Here is a 17808-nt window from a genome sequence, read left to right as displayed (position 1 = left end):
CTCAGTTAGCAGTATCATGCTCCGCTTTGCCTCCTAGATGGGGGGATTTGGTGTAGCTTATAGGGGGATGTAGTGTAGTGATGTAGTGTACCATATAGGGTATGTAGTCAGAGGCGTAACTAGGGTAGGGTGAGTGGGGCAGGAGCCGGTCCGCAAGCTCTGATTGGCTAACGCCGCCGGATACCGGACACACGCAGCGCTGCTAGTGCTGGCAGCGGCGGTGAGGGGAGGGAGAGACGCTGCGCCCTCCTCCCCTCACATTTCGGCATGACGGGGGCGAGTGGGGCATAATGCCCTGGCCACCGGCGGCGCCCCCCTCTCCTGGGCCTGCCAAGGCACCCTTGGCAGGCCCAGGAGAGGGGGGCGCCGCCGGCGGCCAGGGCATCATGCCACACTTGCCCCCGTCACGCCGAAATGTGAGGGGAGGAGAGCGCAGCGTCTCTCCCTACCCTCACCGCCGCTGCAAGCAGCGCTGCGTGTGTCCGGTCTCTGGCGGCGTTAGCCAATCAGAGTTTGCGGACCGGCTCCTGATTGGCTGCCGGTCCGCGAGCTCTGATTGGCTAGCGAACCGGCGCCACACAGCCGCCGGAGACCTGGAGCGGTGAGGGGAAGGAGAGGCGCTGCACTCTCCTCACCTCACATATAAGAGGCGAGCCACAAGCGGTGAGTGACCGGGGGGGGGAGGGGGGAGCACAGTGGGGCATGTAACTGGCACATTGGGGCATGTATCTGGCACAGTGGGGCATGTATCTGGCACAGTGGGGCATGTAACTGGCACAGTGGGGCATGTATCTGGCACAGTGGGGCATGTATCTGGCACAGTGGGGCATGTATCTGGCACTGTGGGGCATGTAACTGGCACTGTGGGGCATGTATCTGGCACTGTGGGACATGTACCTGTTTCGGTACACTGGGCTCTAGATCATGATGTCGCAGGTTACCCCTGGCATCAGTTTCGGCACACTCGGCACTAGATTGTGAGGCCGCGGGTAGCCCCTGGCACCAGTTTTGGCACACTGGGCACTAGATTGTGAGGCTGTGGGTTGCCCCTGGCACCAGTTTTGGCACACTGGGCACTAGATTGTGAGGCCGCGGGTCACCCGTGGCACCAGTTTCAGCACACTGGGCACTCGAGTGTGAGGCCACAGGTCGCCCCCGGGTACCAGTTTCGGCACACTGGGCACTAGAGTGTGAGGCTGCGGGTAGCCCCTGGCACCAGTTTTGGCAGACTGGGCACTAGCTTGTGAGGCTGCAGGTTACTCCTGGCACCAGTTTCGGCACACTGGGCACTATATTGTGAGGCCGCCGGTTACCCCTGGCACCAGTTTTGGCACACTGGGCACTAGAGTTTGAGGCCGCGGGTTGCCCTGGCACCAATTTCAATACACTGGGCACTACTTTGTGAAGCCGCAGGTACCCCTGGCACCAGTTTTGGCACACTGGGCACTAGATTGTGAGCCCACGAATAGCCCCTGGCACCAGTATCGGCACACTGGGCACTAGATTGTGAAACAAGAAAAAGAAAAAAAAAAAAAAACTACCAGCGCTGGCTGATCATGTATATAAAAAACACAATCTAATATCCAAAAGGCTTAATAGATAAAATATCACATTTATTTCACATGTATAGACATATAAAATAAAAACATAAAAAAGTAGATATAATGTTTGTTCTAGATAAATAAAATATTCGATAGTAAATGCCACAAGGTGCCTGAATTATTGGTAAGTCCACATTTGGCGATTAGTAACACTCAAGGGGACCAAAGTCACTGGAGATGTCCAGGAGCGGTCCTTGGTGCGGGCAAGCAGTGCCTTTGCCCGGGGCGCTGCGGCCTGGGGGCGCGGCCGCAGTCACCCCGCAGGCACCGCCGCCTGCCCGCACTCCGCTCCACGGCTGCAGCAGACGCCGTGGGCTGTGTGGGCGTCCGCTGCAGCCGGCTCCAGGCACAGACACTAGAGGTCGTTATTGACCTCTAGTGTCTGTGCGGCGCTATGGGAGAGACGTCATTGACGTCTCTCCCATAGAGAGGAGCGGGCGGCCAGACTGACGGAGCAGCAGCAGCAGCAGAAGAAGCAGGAGCGGGGCAGTGGTAAGTATTGTTTTTATTATTTTGTGTGTGTGTGTGTGTGTGTTTGTAAGCGGGGGGCACAGCGACAGGGGGCAAATAAAGAGGGGGCACAACAAATGGGGGCAAATAAAGAGGAGGCACAAATACTGGGGGTACATAAAGAGGGGGCACAACTACAGGGGGCAAATAAAGAGGGGGCACAACAACTGGGGGCAAATAAAGAGGAGGCACAAATACTGGGGGCACATAAAAAGGGGGCACAACTACTGGGGCAAAATAAAGAGGAGGCGCAAATAAAGAGGGGGCACAACTACTGGGGGCAAATAAAGAGGAGGCACAAATACTGGGAGCAAATAAAGAGGGGGCACAACTACTGGGGGCATATCTACAGGGGCAAATCAACTGGGGGGCACAGCTACTGTGAGCATAACTGACCACGCCCCTCCCCTATGAAGCCACGCCCCCGCACACTAACTGTTTTGCTACCGGGGGGGGGGGGCGCCAGTGGTAACTCTCGCACTGGGCGCCACAAGGGTTAGAACCGGCCCTGGAGATGTCCATCACTAATCGATTATTTTTGCATAAAACCGAAAGATTGCATGTCACAACTGAGGGTTTTAGCTGACAGGAGGAAGCCCCAGTTGTAGGGGCTGAGAGGAACTTAAACCGGGGAGGTTTAATCAGACCCCTGGACATGTAAGTGTTAAAAGGAAACCCGAAGGTGTGACCATGACAACCAGGTAAAAGTAAATTGAAAGTTTATTGACAAACTCCGTGTAACAACAGACAGCAAATAATAAAAATGGCAATGATAAATAATATGATTCCTGGAGCACTCTGACCATGAAATGGTTTCACAGGACACTGGTAGGTTAAGAACAGTTGTTAAAGTCCTTAGATGGAATAACCTTACCAGGCCTGGCTGTAGTAGTGAAGATATCCAAGGAACATGCCAGTAGATGGAACAGATGAAGCTGGTAACTTGAATCAGCTGTTGTAATTGCTGGATGGAACCAGCCAGGTGGTAAGACATGGAGTGGATGCGGAATGGAATCAGCCAGATGATAAAGTCACTGAATGAATGCTGGGTGGAACCAGCCAGGTGATGAAACATGGAGTAAATATAGTAAGATGCTAGGGAGCGTGGAAACAGAGGAGTTGAAGGATGATTACCAGTGGTAGTGGATACTGCTGGAAGCAGATGAAATAGCTGGAAGCTGGAAACTGGATCAGCCACGGAGGACTGCAGAGTCAGGCTGCACCGCAGGATGGTAGGCAGGTGCGGGTCTCTTTGGTGGATGCTGGAGACAGGAGCTGGAACCTGGAAACACAACCACAGGAGAGAGACTGGAACAAGGTATGACAAACAATGCACTGACCATTTCCTGGCCCAGGCACAGGATACTTATACCTGCAGCAATGCAGGTATTGGCTGGGCAATTATGCAGATTTCCAGGCAGTGGATTGGAGGAACTGAAGCATGTGATTAGATCCAACATGGCTGCGCCCATGTTAGAACTTGGAGGGAAAACTGGCTTGGGAAACCATGTGGAAACATAACTGTAATGGCGGCGCCGGCCACAGAGGACAGGAGACGCCAGACTGACAGATGTATGCTGAGACTCATGGATGACAGCGGAGGCCGCGGCAGGCATGGAACACCACACTGACAACCTGCACTTATAACACAAGAGCGGCGGCGGAGGCCGCGGAGGACAGGAGACGCCATGCAGGATTCAAACGTGGAGCTGCTGTGACAGCGTCTCAGCGTGACAGGAGGGATATGCAGTATGTGGACACAGATGAGATCCGGCCTTGGAACGCTGAGCCAGCCTCAGGAGACATCTGAAAGGCAGGTAATGGCGTCCAGATACCCGGATCGTGACAGCACCCCCCCCTTTAGGAGTGGCCCCAGGACACTTCTTAGGTTTTAAAGGAAACTTTGAGTGGAAATTCCGGACCAATGCAGGAGCATGGACATCAGACGCATTGGTCCAAGAGCGTTCTTCAGGACCATAGCCCTTCCAGTCAATAAGATACTGCAACTGACCGTAACGGAAACGTGAGTCCAGAATCTTGGCCACCTCATACTCGACTCCCCGTTGAGTCTGAACTTTAGGAGCTGGAGGAAGTGCAGAATGAAACCGATTTAGGATCAGCGGTTTCAACAGGGAAACATGGAATGTCCTGGGTATTTTCAAGAAGGGAGGTAACTGGAGTCTGTAAGCAACAGGATTGATGACTTGTTCAATTTTAAAAGGACCGATATAACGAGGAGCAAATTTCATGCTGGGAACTCTCAACCTCAAATTCTTCGTGGACAACCATACTCGATCACCCACCTTGAGAGCCGGAACCGCTCTACGCTTCCTATCGGCAAATTTCTTGTACCTAAATGAGGCTTTAAGCAGGGCTGCGCGGACTTTCTTCCAGTTGTTTGAAAACTGACGCAAGGTGACATCCACTACTGGAACAGAAGTTGCTGGAAGCGGTTGGAATTCTGGAACCTTAGGGTGAAATCCATAGTTGATGAAGAATGGTGTTGAGGAGGATGAGGAATGGTATTGATTGTTGTGGCTAAACTCGGCCCAGGGAAGGAGTTGAACCCAGTCATCTTGGGAGGAAGACACGTAAATGCGGAGGAAGGCCTCCAAGTCCTGATTCACCCTCTCGGTTTGACCATTGGTCTGAGGATGGTAAGCTGTAGAAAACTTTAACTTGACTTGGAGGGCTTGACACAAACTTCGCCAAAATTTGGCTACAAATTGTACTCCACGATCGGAGATGATCTCTTCAGGAAGACCGTGAAGTCGGAAGATCTCTTGGATAAACACTTGAGCCAACTTGGAAGCTGACGGAAGACCGGTGAGGGGTATGAAATGTGCCATCTTGGTGAACCGGTCAACTACCACCCAGATGGTATTAAACTTGTTGCATATAGGCAGATCTGTAACAAAGTCCATCGACAAATGGGTCCACGGTCGACTGGGAACAGATAATGGAACCAGTTGCCCCGCAGGCGACTGGCGGGGGACTTTGTGTTGGGCACACTTTGGGCAAGAGGCAATAAACTCCTTGACGTCCTTCTTCAGAGTTGGCCACCAGTAGGACCTAGAGATAAACTCGAGGGTTTTCTGAATGCCTGTATGTCCGGCAAAACGGGAAGCATGGGCCCAATGCATGAGCTTTTTCCTCAACACCGGCTTCACAAAACTTTTCCCTGGTGGGGGCGTAGAGTCCATCCCTACCGTGGAGAATGCCAACGGATTAATAATAGGATGCTTGTCTGAAGACTCTGACTCGTTTTCTTGCTCCCAAGAGCGGGAAAGGGCATCGGCCTTGCGATTCTGAGAGCCCGGACAGAACTGGAGTTTAAAGTCGAACCTGGAAAAGAAAAGTGCCCATCTGGCCTGACGAGGGTTAAGACATTGGGGTATATTTACTAAAAATCGTATTTTCCCATTTGAGGTCAAAGTTCAATCACGAATGACATCGAAAGTGTAAATCTGCAACTTTTTGAATTTATTACGACTAATTTACTAAGCTGCCGTATTCTGCATTTTCGGGTTTACCGATGTCGATGTCATTCGTTTTTTTAGGCAGTGTTTAACGTGAGTGACTTGTACAACACTGCCGACTTTAATACAATGAATCTCGGCCGGATCTGAGAGATCCGTGCTGGGCTTTATTGTGCACCTTGTAAAAAAAAAAGTACTAATCACAAACACTGCCGACAATAGCCAAACACTGCCGTGCTGAAATACAATTCGTGAAAAAGTGCTAAAAAAAAACAGACCTGCTTTTTTATCCCGTGTTTGGATAGGCATGCACGGATCCATGAGATCCGTGCATGTTTATCAGTGGGAAGGGGATGGGAAAGTGTTATTTTCTTTTAAAAAAATGCGTGGGGTCCCCCCTCCTAAGCAAAACCAGCCTCGGGCTGTTTGAGCCGATCCTGGTTGCAAAAATTTGGGGGGGAAAATGATAGAGGTTCCCCCATATTTAAACAACCAGCACTGGGCTCTGCGCCTGGTCCTGGTTCCAAAAATACGGGGGACAAAAAGCGTAGGGGTCCCCGTATTTCTGAAACCAGCACCGGGCTCCACTAGCCAGATACATAATGTCACAGCCAGGGGACACTTTTATATAGCTCCCGGCGGCCCTGGCATTACATAACCAACTAGTCACCCCTGGCCGGGGTACCCTGGAGGAGTGGGGACCCCTTTAATCAAGGGGTCCCCCCCTCCAGCCACCCAAGGACCAGGGGTGAAGCCCGAGGCTGTCCCCCCCATCCAAGGGCTGCGGATGGGAGGCTGATAGCCGTTGTGTAAAAAAATGAATATTGTGTTTAGTAGCAGTACTACAAGTCCCAGCAAGCCTCCCCCGCAAGCTGGTACTTGGAGAACCACAAGTACCAGCATGCGGAGGAAAACCGGGCCCGCTCCATTGTAACCAATGGTGGGAACTTTGTGGTCAGCGGTTGACCGAAAGTAACCTCACCGCTGACCACAAAGTTCCCACCATTGGTTACAATGGAGCGCATAGGCGCTACATTGTAACACTGCCGTGTGCCGCCTGTCATACAGTACAGGAGCACACAGCCAATCAGGAGGGTGCCACAATGTGGCGTTCCCTGATTGGCTGATGGAACCCTCTTAGACATAAGTCAGAGGGGGTTTCTGGCATTCGGGGAAAGGGGTCCCATGTGAAAACATGGGGCCCCTTTCAGTGCGAGGTCGGGTGTCCGTTTTTTTATTTTGACAAGTACCTGGATTACAAATGGATTACAAGAAGAAGAGCCTTCTACCCTGGATTTTGTGAGTATAATTTTTTCCACAGGTACACCATGGATTCTACATGGAGAAGAGGACCGACCCTCGTGTGAACATAAGGTAAGTATGTGTATATGGAGGTGTGTATGTATGCATTAAAGTTATACTTTCAAGGTGTGTGTCTTATGTTTTTATTGGGGTATTTTTTTAGTAGTAGTACTACAGGTACCAGCGGGCCCGGTTTTCCTCCGCATGCTGGTACTTGTGGTTCTCCAAGTACCAGCTTGCGGGGGAGGCTTGCTGGGACTTGTAGTACTGCTACTAAAAACAATATTCATTTTTTTACACAACGGCTATCGGCCTCCCATCCGCAGCCCTTGGATGGGGGGGACAGCCTCGGGCTTCACCCCTGGTCCTTGGGTGGCTGGAGGGGGGGACCCCTTGATTGAAGGGGTTCCCACTCCTCCAGGGTATCCCGGCCAGGGGTGACTAGTTGGTTATGTAATGCCAGGGCCGCCGGGAGCTATATAAAAGTGTCCCCCGGCTGTGGCATTATGTATCTGGTTAGTGGAGCCCGGTGCTGGTTTCAGAAATACGGGGGACCCCTACGCTTTTTGTCCCCCGTATTTTTGGAACCAGGACCAGGCGCAGAGCCCGGTGCTGGTTGTTTAAATATGGGGTAACCTCTATCATTTCCCCCCCCCCATATTTTTGCAACCAGGGCCGGCTCAAACAGCCCGAGGCTGGTTTTGCTTAGGAGGGGGGACCCCACGCATTTTTTTAAAAGAAAATAACACTTTCCCATCCCCTTCCCACTGATAAACATGCACGGATCTCATGGATCCGTGCATGCCTATCCAAACACGGGATAAAAAAGCAGGTCTGTTTTTTTTTAGCACTTTTTCACGAATTGTATTTCAGCACGGCAGTGTTTGGCTATTGTCGGCAGTGTTTGTGATTAGTACTTTTTAGTAAATGACCGATTTCTACCAAATTGCAGGCGTATTTGACCGATGGTGTATTGATTCGTGATTTTTTCCTAGGACTTCCAAAATCTTACGAATGCCCTCATCAGTGCCGAGATTTTTGCTTAGTAAATGACCGAAATGACACTTTGAAGAAAAAACGGCATCTCGGTCAAAATCGGGACCTTAGTAGATATACCCCTATGTGCGCCTTTCAGGTATAAAAGATTTTTGTGGTCGGTAAGTATCATGATTGAATGAGAAGCTCCCTCCAACAGATATCTCCACTCCACTAGAGCGAGCTTGATGGCTAGCAACTCCTGGTCGCCAATGGCATAGTTGCGCTCAGCTGGGGAGAACTTCCGGGAGAAGAAACTGCAAGGATGTAGATGGCCATCTTTAGCCCTCTGGGATAACACCGCTCCTACTCCAACGGAGGAGGCATCCACCTCTAAGATGAAAGGAGAGTCGGTGTCGGGCTGTTTCAGAACTGGTGCAGAGATGAAACGTTGTTTTAGAAGATGAAAAGCTTGCGTAGCTTCTTCAGACCACTTGGATGGGTTAGCACCCTTCTTGGTTAATGCAGTGATAGGCGCCACAATGGTGGAAAAGTCTCGAATGAACTTTCTGTAATAATTGGCGAACCCTAAGAACCTCTGGACCCCTTTGAGGGTTAAGGGTATCGGCCAATTCTGGATTGCTTGTAGTTTCTCAGGATCCATCTCTAGTCCGGAACCGGACACAATGTAACCTAGAAACGGAATGGATTTAACTTCAAAGACACATTTCTCCAATTTGCAATAGAGATGATTGACACGGAGATGGGACAGAACCTCCTTTACCCAGAAACGATGTTCCTCTAGATTATTGGCAAAGATGAGGATATCATCTAAATAAACCACGACATGGCGGTATAAGATGTCTCTGAAGATCTCATTCACGAAATGCTGGAAGACAGCTGGAGCTTTGCTCAATCCGAAGGGCATGACGAGGTACTCATAATGTCCATCACGGGTGTTAAAGGCGGTCTTCCACTAGTCACCCTCACGGATCCGGATGAGATTGTAGGCACCCCTCAAATCCAACTTTGTAAAGATGGTTGCTCCGCTGACTCTATCGAAGAGCTCAGTAATCAAAGGTAAAGGATACCGGTTCTTGATGGTAATGTCGTTCAGACCTCTGTAATCGATGCACGGTCGCAGACCACCGTCTTTCTCCTTAACGAAGAAGAAGCCCGCGCCAGCTGGAGAAGAAGAAGGTCAGATAAAACCTTTCGCCAGGTTCTCTTTGATGTACTCCTCCATGGAGTGCGTCTCAGGCAGAGACAACGGGTAAGTTCGGCCTCGAGGTGGAACCTTCCCTGGAATGAGATCAATTGGGCAGTCCCATTCTCTATGAGGAGGAAGGATATCAGCAGAAGCTTTACTGAACACGTCCGTGTAGTCTTGATATGGAGGAGGTGGAACATCAGACGACCTGGGGAAAGAAGAACAAACAGGAAGCACTTTGGACAAACAAGTCTTTGCACAGGAGGGACCCCATGCTAATATTTGCGTAGTCGTCCAGTCAATCGACGGATTGTGGAGACGGAGCCATGGAAGGCCCAAAACCTCTGGATGTGTGGCTCTTGGAATCACTAGGAAGGAAATAAATTCTGCATGAAGAACTCCCACTCTCAGACGAACTGGTAGAGTCCTTAGAGAAATAACTGCGTCAAAAAGCTTGCTGCCATCTACTGCAGTTAAGGAGACGGACGAAGGAAGTCTCTCGGTGGGTAGGGACCACCGTTTAACATAAGCTTCGGTTATGAAATTCCCGGCTGCTCCGGAATCAAGGAGGGCAATAACGTTCCTGTAACGTTGAGCAATTTGGAGCGAGACTGGGAGATTACAATCATGAGGAGATGGAGAGGAGATCATTACTCCTAGCCGGCCCTCTCCTTGGCGAGCTAGGATTTGGAGTTTCCCGGATGTTTGGGACAGGCATTGATAATGTGAGACGGAGCTGCACAATAGAGACAGAGAGACTCAGAGAGACGTCTTCGGCGCTCAGCGGGAGATAGACGGGAACGGCCAATTTGCATGGGCTCATCCTTGGATGGAGACGGTTGACGAAGAGGAGGAGCAGAAGATTTTGGAGCAGACGATCTTCCTCGCTCGGTTGCTCTCTCTCTGAAACGTAGATCAACCTTCGTGCAAAGAGAAATTAGCTCATCCAACTTAGAGGGCAAGTCTCTGGTAGCTAACTCATCCTTGATGCGTTCTGATAAGCCATGCCAGAATGCAGCATACAGGGCCTCGTCGTTCCATGCCAGTTCGGATGCCAGGATTTTGAACTGTATGAGATACTGTCCCACAGTACGTGTTCCCTGGCGTAAACGGAGAATCTCAGATGAAGCAGAGGTTACCCGGCCTGGCTCGTCGAAGATGCGCCTGAATGTTGCCACAAAGTCCGTATAGGAGGACATTATGCAGATTTCCAGGCAGTGGATTGGAGGAACTGAAGCATGTGATTAGATCCAACATGGCTGCGCCCATGTTAGAACTTGGAGGGAAAACTGGCTTGGGAAACCATGTGGAAACATAACTGTAATGGCGGCGCCGGCCACAGAGGACAGGAGACGCCAGACTGACAGATGTATGCTGAGACTCATGGACGACAGTGGAGGCCGCGGCAGGCATGGAACACCACACTGACAACCTGCACTTATAACACAAGAGCGGCGGCGGAGGCCGCGGAGGACAGGAGACGCCATGCAGGATTCAAACATGGTGCCGCTGTGACAGCGTCTCAGCGTGACAGGAGGGATATGCAGTATGTGGACACAGATGAGATCCGGCCTTGGAACGCTGAGCCAGCCTCAGGAGACATCTGAAAGGCAAGTAATGGCGTCCAGATACCCGGATCGTGACATTGCAGATGTGAGGGATTTACCAGTGATCCTGGAAGCAGATTGTGTCCACCTGTAGTATAGCTGGGTCAGTTGTCCTCTTTGGCATGGAGGGATAAGTCCAGAAAGGTGGATGCTGCTGAAAGAATGTCCCAAGTGTTATACACCAGAGTGTCAGGAAAGCCAGTGGTAATGATGAATATCAGGGCGAAGAAGATAGCTCAACGCGTTTCGCTGGTTTAGATGATCCAGCTTCCTCAGGAGCAAGTGAAATAGTGGCTGACATAAAGCCCTTTTATACCTGATGTAAGTGGCAATGATTGATTACACATGTGGTTCACATTAGATTAAAATATATAAGCCTTTTGGAAAATTCTACTAATAATGCATGTGTTAAAATACCCATTGGTCCCACACACATGGGGCCCCTTTCAGTTCGTGGTCGGGTGTCCCGTTTTTTTATTTTTACAAGTACGTGGATTACAAATGGATTATCCGAGGAGCCCTCTACACTGGATTTGGTGAGTAGGATTTTTTCAACAGGTACACCATGGATTCTACTGGAGAAGAGGACCGACCCTCGTGTGAACATAAGGTAAGTATGTGTATATGGTGGTGTGTATGTATGCATTAAAGTTATACTTTCAAGGTGTGTGTGTAATGTCTTTATTGGGGTATTTTTTTAGTAGTAGTACTACAGGTACCAGCGGGCCCTGTTTTCCGCCGCATGCTGGTACTTGTGGTTCTCCAAGTACCAGCTTGCGGAGAGGCTTGCTGGGACTTGTAGTACTGCTACTAAAAACAATATTAATTACTTTCAACAAAGGCTATCAGCCCCCCATCCGCAGTCCATTGGATGGGGGGGACAGCCTCGGGCTGCACCCCTGGCCCTTGGGTGGCTGGGGGGGGGGACCCCTTGATTGAAGGGGTCCCCACTCCCCCAGGGTACCCCGGCCAGGGGTGACTAGTTGGATATTTGATGCCACGGCGGCAAGGCACTGTATAAAAGTGACCCCCGGCTGTGGCATTATCTGTCCAGCTAGTGGAGCCAGGTGCTGGTTTCAAAAATACGGGGGACCCCTACGCTTTTTGTCCCCCGTATTTTTGGAACCAGGACCAGGCGCAGAGCCCGGTGCTGGTTGCTTAAATATGGGGGAACCCCTGTCAATTTTTTCCCCATATTTTTGCAACCAGGGCCGGCTCAAAGAGCCCGAGGCTGGTTTGGCTTAGGAGGGGGGACCCCACGCATTTTTTAAAAAATTTTTTATAACATTTCCCACCCCTTCCCACTGAAAAACATGCACGGATCTCATGGATCCGTGCATGCCTATACAAACACGGGATAAAAAAGCAGGTCTGTTTTTTTTTAGCACTTTTTCACGATTTGTATTTCATCACGGCAGTGTTTGGCTATTGTCGGCAGTGTTTGTGTTTTGCACTTTTTAGTAAATGACCGATTTCTACCAAATTGCAGGCGTATTTGACCGATGGTGTATTGATTCGTGATTTTTTCCTAGGACTTCCAAAATATTACGAATGCCCTCATCACTGCCGTGATTTTTGCTTAGTAAATTACCGAGATGACACTTTGAAGAAAAAACGGCATCTCGGTCAAAATCGGGACCTTAGTAAATATACCCCATCGAATCTGTTGATATGGTATTCCTTTTATATGTGAAAGTTACATCAAAAAAATATTTTTTAAAAATAAAATAAATTCAAGTAAACTGGAATATTTAGCTAGATGACAGAGTTTAATTCCATGGTTTCATTTAAACCCACAGGATGCAAAGAATTAAATTTCAGCATCCAGTATACCTCACAGCTACATAGTCTCTTGAATCTATCACCCCCCCTGGGAGTTGGGGCGATCTGTTCAAGGCATGTGACTGATAAACAGGATGGATTGGAATTATGTTTTGAAAAATAGTGTCGTGAGACACTATGAGTTTGACATTTGTTTATGATATTCCTTCTGTGTTCCATGAAGCGAACCCGTAATTTTCTAGTTGTGCGTCCTATATAATTAAGTCCGCAACTACAGGTTAATAGATAGATAACAAAGGTCGTCTCACAGTTCATAAAGGTTTTTAGTTCATAGGTCTCATTAAAATATGGAATATTAATTGAATTGGTCTTGCGTTGTATGTGTGAACACATCGTACATCTTGTCAAGCCACATTTGTGGAAGCCCAATGGTTTTGTACTGAGCCATTCTACACCTTTCCGAGTACTAGGTTCTTTTATACTTTTTAGATGGCTAGGAGCCAGAATGGTTTTTAATGACCAATTTTTTACAAATTACCTACAGGAATGGTATTGGGGATGCCAGTGGTCAGAATACCGACACATGGTGAGTAAGTACTCTAAGCCTCCCCTCTACCACCAAACCCTAACCCTCCCTCCCCGCAGCCCAACCTTAACTCTCCCTGCTTAGTACCCAACCCTAACCCTCCCTCTCCGGAGCTTAACCCCTTCCCCTTAATGCCTAACCCTTCCTTTTTCGTGCCTAATCCTAACCCCCCTCTGCTTCCTAACCTTAACCCTCCCTCTAGTGCCTAAACCTAAGCTCCCCCCTCAGCCTAACCTTGCCCCTCCCTGTCATTGTTACGATAGGGATGCTGGCAGTCAGGATTCCGTCACCATCATTTTCATGGATGTCAGTATCCCAGTGTTGGTCTTGTGACCAGTGTCAGGATTTCAGAGTCGGTATTCTGACTGCCGGCATCCACAACGCCAGTATGCTAACCAGATCTCCTGGCAGGAATAGGTACGGGGTGCACCGCAAGATGCTTTCCTATAATTGATGCATCTACTACTACAAAATCAAATCTAGTTTTTGCTGATCAGGGCTGGATTAATAATGGGACGGATGGAGCTGCCCCATTATTCCCAAGATAGCAGTGCAGCTTATACACACAAGAATGCCCACAGTATCAGTGACGCTTACACACATAATGCCCACAGGATCAATGCCGCTTATAAACACAATAATGCCCACAGTATCAGTGCCGCTTATAAACACAATAATGCCCACAGTATCAGTGCCACTTACAAACACAACAATGCCCACAGTATCAGTGCCGCTTACAAACACAATAATGCCCACCGTATCAGTGCCGCTTATACAAATAATAATGTCCACCATATCTGTGCTGCTTATACACCTGCCCATAGTATCATGTCACTTATACGTATTGTAAATACCAAATTGCTTTCTAACAAATATTGAAAATGCCCACTCTAATATATATTGTAAACGCCTGCACATCTTATTACCATGTGCCATGAATGTGCGCTATACATCGCAAAACACTGCATTCCATAAGAGAAAACAATACACCCACACATTATCTGAGTTCCAAAGCTCATTGATGTATATATTTGTTATTAAAAGGATATGTATTCAATATATCACAATGTACAGTATACATATAGTTACATGATTACAATTCATACAGTAAGCAGTTAATACATACAGTTACAGACCAGCATACCATACCATTCCCTCAATGCATCTTCCTCTTAATATATATCTCTCTCTCAGCAAATAAATACAGGAACTGGTCTAGAAGCACCTCCATCATTGTCTGGGACAAAAAAAAAACAACTAGCAACTGTGTGTCTCTGTAATGTGTTATCTAGTTTAAGGGAGGGAACTTTCTTATTCATGATGAGTCACTGTTCTGTTCGTATGCTAAACAGGTTCAGCCTTGAAGACATCCAAAGGGCTGGCATGAGTTTCCTGTCCATTGTCCTAATAAGAGTGATTTTAGCTTTCATACATTTAATCATAACTATTTGTTGCAATGTCCTACAACTTAATAACAAGTATCAAATGAATCTACACATTAATCTGGTTGCTTTAATACCAAATATGACAGGTCTATCTTGCTTCGTTCCAATAATACACATACATGACATTACTCCATTATATAATTTTAAATCATTATGATGTCTGGTGCTTGATATTATTATAATTATGTGCTGCATGAAATAAGTGTTGAATCCATCTCTGTGGCATGTCCGTGTAAATGCGTGTGTTACCATATATTGCTGTGCTCGCTGTGTGTATTTGCAAGTATAGCGACTTATATGTGTGGAGTCTGTATGTTCTTTCTATTTAATATTTTTGACTTTGACAGTCCACCCTTTGGCAGTAAACAATAACTGCCATCAATTATTAACATAAGAAAAAATACTTCAGACAATAATCGGTGACCTAGACACAAGTATGTATTCATTTCGCAACTCAGATGTTTGACCATATTTGGAGAGGACAGGGAGGAGGACGAGACATCCTCTATATGCACTCGGCGGTCACAGGACCACTGGTTGGGTGTGGGACAACATTCAACCTATAGAGTATGCTGGGACAGTGCTTTGGCCTATAATGTCTGATTTGCGATGAACATTTCACACATACATGTACTTACGTCTCTGTACACTGATGTTTGGATTCGATTGAGGTTCTGCTGGGTAGATGAAGAAGACACAAACAAATCGTGAAAGTGACATAAAATTTTCATGATCTACATATTCCTATCATTTTCTGAACATTGTTTCCATTTCTGGAACGTATGCTAGGTCTGTTTAATAATTGAACAAGGGTTATATGTAGTGTCCTTCCTAAATAACATAAACCTTCGGAGTTTGGGGAGAGCCACTCAAACCTTTCTTCCACATATATTAATGAGCTCTTTATCTGCAATGTGTGAATAGCCATTGTCTGATTGTTTCTGATTACCTCCGAACTCCATAACTACTAGACCTTTGATTTTTTTTCTGGCTTTAACAAACTGATCGGCTAATCCTGGGATCCTATAAGGAAATTACTCCTTCCTCCAGAACCAGTTCCAGTCCCACACTCGACTCCTCATAAAAAAACCCTTGCAAAAATAGAATGTCCTGAAAAAAATGTTTGTCAGCGGGAAAGAGAGAAAAGAGAAATAGAACAAAACAGCTCTTGTTCATAATAAATCAAATACAATGACTGGTCTTTCTGCAATCCTTTAGTACGCTCAGGTAGTGTTCAACAGTGCAGCCTCTCAGTCTTCACGGAACAGAGTCTCTGGTGATACTTTTGCGATCTCACTCCATTTACGAGTTCATTTCCGGACTACCGACTTTCCTGCAATGGGAATCGTGGACCCAAGTCTCTCTCTCGGCTACTTTCACTGGGATAGTGCTGTCAACAAAACTTTGTAGGGTCCTTCCCACCTGTCTATTAGGCAACCTGAGCGTAAGAACAATCACACAGTCTCTTGGTTCACAATCAAGACAGTTAGTATTTGGCATACCAGCAATCAACAGTTTCAAGTTCTTTTCTCAAGTTCTCAAATGCTGGCTCATCTCGATAAAGTACTGTACTGTCACCTCATTGGTGTATTTCTGATCATTGTGTGGATCAATCATGACATGAGGTTGTCTTCCAAAAGCAACCCAAAAAGACACAAATACCAAAACCAAAACAAATTTCGAAGAGGGTGATTCGTTAAGTGAAGATCTGGGAGTGTTCTGATGCTACATAATACTAGTGGCAGTATCTATGATCACAATAGTACAATTTCAAGCTTTGCTCCTACTTCTAGGGGTACCATTATCTACACACAAATTTCTGCGCAATTTTTCTTTGCGGTAAACACAGCAGCATCCGTGGCGGCAGGAAATGCCTCTACCCAGTTTGAGAAACATCAGTGCACACCAATACATAACAATAATTCCTAAAGGGTGTTAACTGTACAAAGTCATTGTGTGTTTGCAATGTAGAGTATCATGAGCATAACTCAAAAAAAAAGAAAAACATCTCTAGAGGAGAGAAAGAAGAAGAAAATGAAAAAGAAAAATGTCAGGTTTGCCATTCACCAACAGGCATATCAGTGTCTATACAAAATTTCCCTTCACCAGTATTCTCATCCTTCCTCCACCCTTTGTGCATGACAAGGCACATTGCAGTAATACTGGTGTTATCGTGCTGGTGAGATATACTGGGTTTGGGCAGAACTCTGAAGGACCTAGGCTTGTGGAGTTTGAACTGTAATCGGGTCCATGTATTGTACCACCCTGTGTGAACGCAAAAGATGAAGAGGAAACTGTAGAGAAACAGAATAGAGGTTGGTGACAGATGAGTTTGTAGAGGTGGAGAAGATTTTATAAAAATTTGACAACTGGATTGGGCACTACGGGGAAGTGATTCTCTACTATCTTGTTTATCCCCCTTAGATCCTGCACTAGCCTGTAACCCCTCCCCCTACTCTTTTTCACGGGGAAGATGGGACTATTGGCGGTGCTGGACATCCTGACTAGGATGCCCTGCTGTAGCAGCCGCTCTATGACGGGGTACACTCCTAACTCTACCTCTGGCTACAGAGGATACAGAGGGATTTTTGGAGCTATCCTACCATCTTTTACTTGTACTACTACTGGAGCTACATTCGCCATCAATCCAGTGTCTTGTCCATCTTTGGTCCAAAGGGAACACGGTATCTGTGATATAATTTCCTCTACCTTTGATGGACACTTGTCTATAACAGTAGAATGCGACATTAGCCTTTGAGGGGTGTCTAGTATATCTTGTACTTCTTGAGCATGGTTCTCAGGTATATCCAAGAAGACACCCAGAGGAGTACAATATATGACACACCGCATTTTACACAATAAGTCTCTGCCGAGTAGATTAGTCGGAGCCGATGCAGCCAGCAGAAAAGAATGTTTGGTTTGCAAGGGCCCTATCGTAATCTCTGCAGGTCTACTCAAAGGGTATTGTTGCACCGTTCCTGTTACTCCCATTGCCGAAATAATTTTTCCCGTGGTCTTTACACCTGATGTGGAATTCAACACTGACCTGGCCGCCCCTGTATCTACAAGAAATGATAATGGTACCCCAGCTACATCAACCGTGACCTCAGGTTCACTACCAAGGCTAGCAATCAACTTCACTGGCTGCAGACTACAGGTGTGGCCCAACCCCTATTGTGTATTGGGACCCTCCCGCAGCGCACTGGCAGCTACAATATGTGAGGGGGGTAGCTGAGAATTTTCGGAGGTCTGCCAATCTCTCCTTGGTGGGTACCTCCTTGTTTCCCCTGCATGTGGCTCGTAATTCCTCC

Source organism: Pseudophryne corroboree, chromosome 4 (assembly GCF_028390025.1).
Source record: "Pseudophryne corroboree isolate aPseCor3 chromosome 4, aPseCor3.hap2, whole genome shotgun sequence".
NCBI classification, from domain to species: Eukaryota; Metazoa; Chordata; class Amphibia; order Anura; family Myobatrachidae; genus Pseudophryne; species Pseudophryne corroboree.
Note: the sequence above shows the minus strand (reverse complement) of the source record.